We start from the raw sequence: 11912 nt of genomic DNA on the forward strand, positions 1-11912 counted from the left end.
TGGAAGGGAGGGGCAAAGGAAGGGGGAGGGAAGGGGCAAGAGGGAATGGATAGGAGGGAGCAGAAAGGAGGGTGGGTTTGATCATTTGTATACTTTTTAAGTTCAAAGGAATTTATTTCTGTGCAATCATGTTTGAAAATGTAAATCGACTGCCTTCAAGTCGATCCCAACTTATGGCGACCCTATGAATAGGGTTTCATGGTAAAAGGTATTCAGAGGTTGTTTTACCATTGCCTTCCTCTGATGCTGAGAGGCAGTGACTGGCCCAAGGTCACCCAGTGAGCTTCATGGCTGTGTGGGGATTTGAACCCTGGTCTCCCAGGTCATAGTCCAACATTGACCCGGGGGGAGAGGTGGGGAGGGGAGGAGATTGAGTGGGTGGGCACTGGGCAGAGGGGAAGCCCCTTTCCTTTCCAAAAGGAAAACATTGTGAACTGTCTCATTGCTTTTCAGCGTTTCCCCCACCTTTTTATTCTACAGCAGGCACATGTAGCCTCCCACCCAAATTTAAACCAAAACTGTCCCTGGCCACATCCACACCAGGCCTTATTTCACTTTGGACAGTCATGGTTTCTCTCAAAGCATCCTCGGAAGTGTAGTTAGTGAAGGGTGCTGAGAGTTGCTGGAGATGCCTTGTTCCCCTCACAGAGCTTCAATCAGAGTGGCTGACTGTTAAACCACTCTGGCCACTGGAGCTCTCTCAGGGGAATAGGAGTCTTCTTTCAGCACCCTTCACAAACTACACTTCCCAGGATTCTTTGTGGGAAGCCATGACTGTCTCACATGAAATCAAAGTATGGTGTGGGTGTGGCCCCCTGATTAGCCAAGCTGTGAGTCTGGCTTTTAGAACACTGACAGATGATTCTTCTGAGCATGCCCAACACTATCATTCAGTTCAATGCAAAATTTCTTAAATTAATTAAAAATCAGCCAGGCATTTTAAAAACTTTTAAACTGCATAAGATGAAGGTCAGAGCATGGGGCAAGGTCATTAATAGGATTACAGGTACTCTGTGAACATGGCTGATTTTTAATTAATTTCAACAGATTATGAGAACTCTGACAGAAAGAAGTCCAAAAGGACTCTGGGTTTTTTCTCTCTTTTTACAATTCGAACTCTTGAGTCTCTCTGACTGTTTTGTGTATCACCATGAAAATTTAGAGGGTTGTCAAGCAAGTGTTTCTGAGTTCAGGACTATACATTTTGTAAGATTTTGTTTTGAAATGAGCTTATGGGAAGCATCAGAATGGCATGTTGGGGAATTTCCAATTTAACATTGTGGAATGTGAAAAGTCCATGCTGGCTATAGTATACAGCCACTCCTGTGGTTGTATAATAAAGAGCAGGGACCCTTGGACTAGCAGTTTATTCACCTTTAGAGACTTGGTATCATGACAAATAATTAGACTTTTGGCAACCACAAACCCTTATTAATTTGATTGGCAAGATGGAGGAAGCTGAGGGAAAATGACAGAGGAAGGGCAGATTTAGATAAATTCCTAACATGGCCCTCCTCTAATTAGGCCCTTGAGCTGTTGGTCTGAATAAATTGCCATTGCCCATCCTATATGGCCCCATGGTGTGTTCAGCCCCAGTGGGGCCTCTTTCAACCAAAGGTCTCTCCCTCCCCCCCTCTCTCTGTAGGCTCAAGTCCAGCAGTTAGCTCAGTTTTTAAAATTCATGGGTCACTTAGAAATTACTGGGCGTCTTGACAGACAACATAATAATGTTGTTATTTTCAGCAGCATCACCATCATCTAAACTAGTGCTGTGTTTGGAAAAATCACAGGCTCTAGGCTAGGCTGTTGAGAGGGGCCACTTCAACAAGTAAATGTCTAGTGTGTGTGTGTGTGTGTGTGTGTGTGTGTGTGTGTGTGTGTGTGGTGTGTGAATTTTGATTGCACCAGCCCTATATTATGAAAATCACGGGTGCTAGAATAGGGCCTTGTTATCCAGTGTGATAAATATGGCCTTGGTCAAATGGGCTCGATCTCCATTGTTGGCAGAGGGAGGGGCCTAGGGTGATCAAGGGCAGGGCCGTGTACAGATTTTCTTGACTATGCCACAACCTTATAGATCACCTGAAAGGAGCTTGTGGATCACCAATTGAAAAATCTCTGGGGTCTCAAGGGGCAGCTGTTGCTTGTGCATCACTTGCCTACTAGATTCCTTGTGAAATCCCCCTATACAAATAATAGATATTATTTTAATATTTCCTAAAGATTCCACTGTAGCTCAGCTCCTCTTATTTTCTAACATCATACACAGAAAGAAAAGACAATAAACCTGTGAGAAAAATCAATTCAACTTATTAATATTCACCAAACACTTCAAGCTGCTCCATCTCAGCTAGCCCCCAGGAGGAAGACCTCCATGAAACATAGCTCCTTTTGGCTTCTTCTCTTTTGCTAATCTCCCCCCGCCCCTTCATTCTAGCTTCTCTGTTTCACTTTTCCTCCTTTCAAATAGTTGCTCACCACACAGATGACATCAGAAGCAAGAATCAAACTCTTTGTTCTCTGGAAGCACTAAGTGGCATGTGAAAATGGGCGTACTTTTCTTGTACTGCTTGTTAAGTTAATTAGATAGGATACTTATATTACTCTTATTAACTACGTCTAAAATAAAGATTCAGATTTGTAATTCACTGACTTCTGAGTTAGTGAAATTGTGAGACTGCAGAAAATCTGCAGCTTGTTCTGTCCATGAAGTCAGTTCACATTCTTGTATAGATTGATTCTCCCACCTTTTTAAAAGAAAAGAAACAGGTCTGCAAAGATGCTGTCAGAGAGAGATGGACAACATTCAGGTCCAATTCAGTTTAAGTTTGGCCCAAAAGCAAGGATTAAACATGGATGGTTTTTAAACCGATCAAGGCACAAAAAGTGAATCTCATAGGACAATAGAAAGCTGTGCCTTATATTGAGTCAGGCTAATCGGCTGGCTAGTTTAGTGTTGTCTACACTGACTGGCAGCAGCTCTCTAGGATTTCAGGTAGGGACATCTCCCAGCCCTACCTGTAGATACTGGGACTGAACCTCAGACTTTCTGCATGCAAAACAGATATTTTACTACTGAACTACAGCCTTTCCCAAGAAGTATCGTAATATCATCCTCATTATGTACCGGCCTTATTCAAGCATTCAAAAAAAAAAGCAATGATAATTGCATGAGGGAGCACTTGAATTCCAGCTCATAGGAACAGCCTACCCATGTTTGACAGGCAAATATGCCCTCAGCTTGGGGACAGCTTTGGGGAGGACCAGTGGAGGGTGCAACAGTGAAAGCCAACCAAGCAAGTGTGGCTACAATCTCCTCCCTTTTGTGATCATAGTTGCTTGTTTTTGAATGTCTGAATAAGGCTGATAAATTATGAGATTCGCTTTTTGTACCTTCAGCAGTTTAAACCCCATCTATGTTTAATGCCTGATTTGCTTTTGTTCTAATCTGTGGCATGGGAAATATTGATGTGGAAGTATATATTTCCTAGCAGTCATGATCCAGCATGGCTCTTCTTATGGTTCTTAAAAGTTTCATGTGTCTCATGTAGAAATTTGAATCAGTTCACATTTAGAGGTGAACCTACTTAATGCACACTTTATATATATATACTAAGGTAAAGTGTGCATAAATATGCATATATTAGTGAAAATACATTATATTAGGGAAGATTGCTTTCCAAATGTGTATATTAGGCAAAAATGCATGCAAACTGTGTATATTAGGAGAAATTCACATTACAGTGCTGATGAATTTTCATGAGGACTTTAAAAAATCACAAACTGATGTCAAATGTGGAGAACTGAACTTAAAGACTGGAAAAATAAGAAACGGAGAGAAAAGGAAATGGACAGATTCGCCCATCCCTAGTCTCATGGAGCACCATCAGTTACCAGCAACAATGCTGCATGACAGCAAGGGCAAGCTGAACATGCACATTGCATGCTTTTGATTGTCCGAGTAGGGCTGTCCTCTACTGTGAATGCTAAATAATGTGTTCACACTTTGCTAGGCACAAACACATGACATACTTTGTCCTGTGAATACTGATGGTGGATGTACATTGACTAAAAGGAGTCTAGAAATGAGAGATAGGTTTTTCAAGCCTCCAGCAAACATGCTCATATATTCAGGGGGGAAAATGTTGATATTGGCATTTCATACCTGAGTCTGGTTATTTTTGGATTTTGGCAGCATTCCCAGCATTCCGAAAATTGTCAAACAACTATGGGAGAAAGGAAACCACAACAATCAAACGTGCAGCTTCTTAAGAATGAGTAGGCTTTGCTAATTTGCAGCAGAAAATAGAAAGCACACTCATTTACTGTTTGTCCCTAGGTTTAGGCTGATATCCTAACTATGTCTGCTCAGAACTCCTATTCAATTCAATGCGGCTTACTCCCAAGTAAGTGGGTTAGGACTGCAGCCTTAATGGTACAAAGGAAGGAAAGTAGTTGTGCAATTATTTTTAGGTTGCTGTTACTAGTTCTAGTTTAGTGGCATCTTTATCGGAACCTCTCTAAAACCATTCATGAAGTATGCAACAATACGACATAGCTGATTTCAGCTGGGGGAAACAGAGCACACTACATCCCAAACACTGGACCTTTTTTGCAAGGCAAATTAAAAAAACAAGCCATACATAAAATAAATAATATATAATAAAATCATCATAAAACCAAACACTACCTTAAAATACCTGCTGATACAAGAAAGTTCTAGCCATACACCTGAAATTCAACAAGGATGGTGCCTGTCTGATCTCAGTTGGGAGGGAGTGGCTTGGGCCCACTACACTGAATGCATGGCTTCTAGTAGCCCTGAGCTCCTACTAGGAGGAAGGCTGGGATATAAATATAATAATAATAATAATAATAGTTACGAGCTATGCATTTGAGCTGTGAGGGATCACTATACAAAGTGATAGCTTAACACCAAAGGAATGATTCTGGCTACATCATGTTGCCCTTGACCAACTAAAAATAAAAGTAATAGTTGAAGGAACACTTTAGAGTCCTCACTTATGACAAGCAGAATACAAGAACATCAAATAAAAAACAAACAAATAACATATTTCACCACCAATTTTACTGGGATGCTGGCTCTAGCGGTAAAAAAAGCACCTGATAGTGTCTAACTGACACAATCACTAAAAGTAACCCATTTGGTAAAATCAGGATACAGATAGATGAAACACAAAAAAGTGTGTGATAGTAGTACAGTAGTTCATTAATGTATTTCTTTATTAAATAATGTGATTTTATCTCTTTATGCTACACCATCACTATACATGGACCTTTACTGGTAACACAATCAAAAGAGAGAAGTCTCTGTTCCAAATAACACACAGTCTATATCCCCCTTCATGTGCAGCATAGTAGGCAATCCAGTCAATTTGTAATAATAAGGTATAAGTCAACCCTCTGTCCCCTTTCCCTATTTTGACTTTTCCTAGTTATTTTGTTTTTATGTGACTTTACTTGTATTGTTCAAAAACTGCAATACAAACCTCCAGTTGAAGAACAAATGAGACTTGCTAAAAGACACACAAAGCCAGATGATTCATTGAAATGCATTGTTTTTGGAAACAGCAAAGTTGACACATAAAAAGTCCAGGCACACATGGATCATTATGGTCAGACATTTTGGGATAGCCCACAAGACAGAATTTGCATATCTGCCCCACTCGCTATGCAGAAATTAAATTAATGCAGGCTGGGTACAAGACAAAGCCAGGCAGGGTTCAAGATGTGGGCATGGCATGGCATTGAGACTGTTGTATTCTGTTAATCATAAGTCTGAGTTTAAGAAGTTTGTCCTGAGTAGTTGAGGAGAGGAGCTGGAAAGGATGGAGCAAAAGGGGAAGAGAGATTAGGCTGGGAATATGACTGCATGTGATTAATAAAGTTCTCCTCAGGAATCATTAATATCTACATCTCTTGGATAAAGGGGGTAGATACTAAAACTGTGCTATAGGAACACAGAGCGTTGCTATTGCTTCAGCAATACATTGAGAATAAGCCCTATATAGTAGCAGTAGAAGCAACATCCAAATTGCTAGCCCTTCCTGCACTGGAAAGTGCTTCTTCAGTTAAACAGGCCCAGCCCACTCCAGTAGTCTCCTACTGCAGTGGAGCAGGGGAGCCTCTGGTCTTATCGGGGGTGTCTACAATGGAGCAGGATGGCAATGACACATCCCAGGCCAAAGGAGCACTGGCCCCACAGACTCATCTGGTGGAAGCAATTCTGGGGCTGGCCTATAGGGTCTTCTCCTTCTGGTTTAGAGCCCTCGATGCTGGTTCAGAGTCCCTGACATAATCACACATAGCAGCAACATATTTTCTATATATGTGCCAGGGAATTTAGTGCATGTTGGCTTAACCTATGTAGCTATCCAGTCAAGGATGAGATCATGCCAAGGGAAGCTGCACAATCTCAAGAGGATCAGATGGGATGGGGTTGGCAGCAAGGCCCACTGCCCCTTGATCAAGTGCAGTCACCTTCATATGAGTAATTTTATTTATTTATTTCATTTATGTACCACCTTTTCCTCCAAGGAGCTCAAGGTGACATACATGGTTCTCCCCTTCCCATTTTATCTCCCCCTCCCATTTTATCTCCCCTTCCCATTTTATCTCCCCTTCCCATGTTATCCTCACAGCAATCCTGTGAGATAAGTTAGGCTAAGAGACAGTGACTGGCCAAAGGTCACCCAGTGAGCTTCATAGCTGAGTAGGGATTCGAACCCTGGTCACCTAGGTCATAGTCCAATACTCTAGTATGAACTTTGCACCAATTTTTGCACACATTCGTTAGTAGTGGGAACAACATTGCAAAATTCTGAGAAGTCCAAATTGTGAAGGCAAGCTCAGTGTCAGTTTGCATATATTGCTTCAAGAAGTGCCGATTTGGTAGGTTCTCATTAAAAGACAAAGTGAACTAATTTCTCTCCATCCCTGATTTTGACTATGGGAAGTGGGAGACAATGAGGGACACAGAAAAAAGAGACAAAAGGTAGCAGGACAGCACATAGAGGGGGCAGGCAAGGTCATATGCACAAGAAAGACATTTCCTACAGGTATCTTCTCTTAGCTGCATCAGATGAATCCACATTACTCTTGTTTCTATGTCACAATGACTTTTTGTCATCACTGTCAACATGGAACTCTGCCATAGCTGAAGAACCTGGCACACCTTGGACTGGGAATTGCAAATGCATCCTAGGCCCTATCTGCACCATACATTTAAAGAACGACGATACCATTTTAACAGTCATGGCTTCCCCCAGAGCATACTGGGAACTGTAGTTTGTGAAGGGTGCTGAGAGTTGTTGGCAGGCCCAGATTACCCTCACAGAGCTAGGGATTGATTGTTAAACCATTCTGGGACTTCTGGTCTGTGTGGGGAAAAAGGGTCCCCTAACAACTCTCAGCACCCTTTACCAACTGCTATTTATTTATTTTATGTCTCGCCCTTGCTCTTAGAAGGAGCCCAGGGTGGCAAACAAAAACACTAAAAAAACCTCTAAAACACCCTAAAAACAAAAGTCTTTACAACATATTAAAACAAACATCTTTAAAAACATATTTTTAACACAGATGCAGACAGGGATAAGGTCTCTATTTGAAAAGTTTGTTGAAAGAGGAAGGTCTTCAGCAGGCACCAAAAAGATAGCAGAGAAAATGGCTGTCTAATATTTAACGTGAGGGAATTCCAAAAGATAGGTGACAACACTAAAGGTCTGCTGTCATGGTAATCTTTTCTTCAGGCACTTGTACCCCAAATTGCGTTACTGTTCCTAAGAACAATGGTTCCCTTTGTGAGTAAGCAAGGCCTTATAAAAGAGTCTCCAATACATTTCTTAGTATTATAGTTATGTTATGTTAATGTTTATTTATACCTTGCCTTTCGGCCAAATGGCCCTCAAGGCGGCTTACAGAAAAAGTAAACACGAATATAAAATACATCAACAAGGCAATACATCAATAAAGCAATACATTGCACAAAAAATTAAATTAAATAGCAAATAACATTAATTAAGAAAAAATATCCAGGAAAGGCATTCCATCTCGCCTGAACTTACAGCTATTTCAAGGGGCGGTTCACCAGTCCAAAATGGCGATGGCCTGTGGCTCAGGCCAGGAGTATTACAGGTTAACGCTGGGGGTCTCTGTCTGCATGTCCTGGCCCAGGACGCCTCCACTGCCACTGGTAAAGTGAAAACAGGGCGGCAGCAACCAGCAGGCTGACCAACTGGTCTGGCCCACGGACCTTCTGACGCTGCAGTGGTAGCTCCCAGGCTTTGTAGTCTTGCAGCTCTTCCGGGGTGGTGGGTGCCACCTTAAGTTCCTCTCAGGCTGGCTGAATGACTCCCCGGCAGCGTGTGGACTGTTTTTTCTGCCCGAGTCCATCCTCCAGTGTGTCCTGCATTTCTTAGTCGGGGAGCCCTGGCTGGCAGAAGAGCAGTGGGTAGGGAGCTTTTCCATTACTGGGCAGCCTGTGAAAGCCGTTGTGCAGCAGCCAATTATGCAGCGAGCAGGTGGGGGCCACCTACCCTTTGGAATTCCCTCCCCTTAAAGATTAGACAGGAGCCATTTGTGTTGTCTTTCTGGTGCCTACTGAAGGAGAGACAACTTATAGGAGAGACAACTTATTTTGAAGAAGAGCCAGCAAGAACAACCATGAATATTACAACTCTATTTTATTTATCTGTCCCTAATACAGAAAATACTGTCCCTAAAAATAATTAAAATGGCATTGATCAGGTCTTACAATATAAAAGCATACTTTACCAAGCCTGGGTCTCGATCTCTTGGATGCAGCCAAGTTTTTAATCACGAGAACACTTACAATCCAGGGTATTTGTATTTATACCTATTTTATGATGTCACACATCTATAGATAAAATGCATAATAAGTTTACTAAAATGAGTCTCAGGTTACCACTAAACTTTACTTTTACTCAATGGTCCCTTGTGACTCATCTGGAGGAGCCCTGCTGATTAAGCTGTTTAGTCCGCTGAGTGAAACTAAGCAGTGTAGGTCTTGCGTTGAGGATACAAGCTTACAACAAAACATATACTACCTAAAACTGTTATCTTATACTTACAGTCCTAGATGGGCTCCTGTTAAGCGATTATAAAATTTTAGGAGCATATTGTATACCATAAGCTACAAAGCTGCTTGGATTATTTTATGATTTCTACCCCTTAAAATTTATTTATTTATTTATTTATTTATTTATCATTATCATTATCATTATTATTAAATTTATTAGTCGCCCATCTCGCTGGTTATCCAGCCACTCTGGGCGACGTACAAAATAAAAGGTACAAATACATTAAACATTAAAAATCTGAAACAATAATAGTAAAACCTAGCCCACCCCAAAAGCCTGCCTAAAGCGCCAGGTCTTCAAGGCTCGGCGGAAACTCATTATAGGAGATCATTTGGGAGGGAGTTCCACAGGGTGGGGGCCACAACTGAAAAAGCCCTCTTCCTAGTCCTCACCAGTCTGGCTGTTTTAACTGGTGGGATGAAGGTCTTTTGAGGCTGATCTTGTTGGGTGGCATCGCTGATGATGCTGGTGGCACTCCTTCAGATAGACTGGGGTGAAACCGCGTAGGGATTTAAAGGTCAAAACCAACACCTTGAATTGGGCCTGGCAAGCAACTGGTAACCAGTGCAACTCTTTCAGCACCGGAGTGATATGATCCTGGTGGCGGCTTCCTTTAATCAGGCACGCTACCGCATTCTGTACCAGTTGCAACTTCTGGACCGTTTTCAAGGGTAGCCCCACGTAGAGCACATTACAGTAGTCTAGGCGAGAGGAGACCAGGGCATGTACCACTGATGGGAGCAGATGATTGGGAAGGTAGGGGCGCAGCCTCCGTATCAGATGGAGTTGATACAGTGCTACCCGGCTTACAACCGAGACCGGAGCTTCCATGGACAGTTGGGAGTCAAGAATGACCCCCAGGCTGCGGACCTGGTTTCTCAGGGGCAATTGTACCCCACTGAGCACCAGCTCCAAATCCCCCAGTCTTCCCTTGTCTCCCACAAACAGTACCTCGGTTTTGTCAGGGTTCAGCTTCAGCTTATTTCTTCCCATCTAGCCACTCACCGACTCCAGGCACTTGGACAGGGTTTCTACAGCCACTCTCAGTGAAGATTTAAATGAGAGATAGAGCTGCGTTTCATCCACATATTGGTGACATCGCAGCCCAAATCTCCTGATGATAGCCCCCAGCAGCTTTATATAGATGTTAAATAGCATCGGGGAGAGGATGGAGCCCTGTGGCATGCCACAAGTGAGAGGCCAAGGGTCCAAAACCTCATCCCCCAATGCCACTCTCTGGTGCCTACCAGAGAGGAATGAATAGAACCACTGCAGTACAGTGCCCCCTATGCCTAACCTCTTCAGGCAGTCCAGAAGGATACCGTGGTCAACGGTATCAAAAGCCGCTGAGAGATCCAGGAGGATGAGGAAGGTGCATTCACCCCTATCCAACACTCTCCTCATATCATCCACCAAGGCGACCAAGGCTGTTTCAGTCCCGTGTCCAGGCCTGGAGCCCGACTGAAATGGATCCAGATAATCCGCTTCCTCCTTCCGCTTATTTTTATCTATTTATTTAAAATATTTCTGTCCCGCCCTTCTACCCTACAACAGGGCACTCAGGGTGGCTACAATAAAATTATGCATATATATAAAATAAAATACACAATAAAAGCACAAAATGCATCATTTGCCTCATAATACTGTGGCTAAGCAATCAACTGTCACTTTAAGTTCTGCCTTGCGGTTTCTGCATAAAGCTAGCATACTATCAAAAACAAATATTTTCTGTTTTACTTCTAGCTAATGACTCATTTCCTGGTGCATCTTATTGTACTTTGAAGTGGGTTTTGATACTTTTAGATACAGAGGTTAACTGCTGTGGGTTGAGCCTGTTTATGCATCTCAGAGTCGCATTGATTGATCCAGAAGACCTTGCAATGTATTTTTGGAATCTCCCAAACCTAGGGTGAGTGTTTGGCAAAATTACAATGGTTCCCTGGGGGAAATTACTGCTTATCTGGATCTGCATTTGGATGCAGTTAACTGGGTCTTCACCAAGTGCAGGACAGGTTCTAGCCATTGTGGGCTGCTCCTCCCATGACACTGCTTCCTATGTTGTGCGAAATGGACTTTCTAATAAGATGGTATCTGCAGGAAGCCCTCACCTGCATAGCGAAGTGATCGACTGTGTATATAAGGGGTAAGATTATCTTTCAGGTATTCTGGTCAAAAGCTGCACAGGGCTTTGCACACCAAAACCAGAACCTTGAACTTGGCCCAGTAGCTAATCAACAGCCAATGCAACATGTTGGCAATAACCTGCCCCAGTGAGCAGTCATGCTGCTCCATTTTGCACCAGCTGCAGCTTCCAGACCAACCTCAAGAGCAGCCCCACATAGAGCGTATTACAGTAATCCAGCCTTGAGGTTACCAGTGCATACCGTTGACTACAACAGTAGTCAAGCTATCCAGGTCCAGAAACAGCCTCAGGTGTCTTACCAGCCAAAACTGGTAAAAGGCACTACTAGCCACTGAGGTCCCCTGGGCCTCTCCAACAAAGATGAATCCAGGAGCATCCCCAGACTACAAACCTGCTCTTTCAGAGGGAGTATGCCCTCATCCAAAGCAAGCAATTGACCAGTTATTGAACTCGTGAACCACCAACCCATAGCACCTCTGTCTTGCCAGGATTCAGGCTCAGTTTACTGGCCCTCATCCAGCCCACCACTGAGTTCAGGCACTGGTCCAGGGCTCCTGATTCTGATGTTACAGAGAAATAGAGCTGGGTATCATCAGCGTACTGCTGACACCTCACCCCAAATCTCCTGATGATCACTTCCAAGGGTTTCA

This window comes from Rhineura floridana, chromosome 9, assembly GCF_030035675.1.
Source record: "Rhineura floridana isolate rRhiFlo1 chromosome 9, rRhiFlo1.hap2, whole genome shotgun sequence".
Classification (NCBI taxonomy): domain Eukaryota; kingdom Metazoa; phylum Chordata; class Lepidosauria; order Squamata; family Rhineuridae; genus Rhineura; species Rhineura floridana.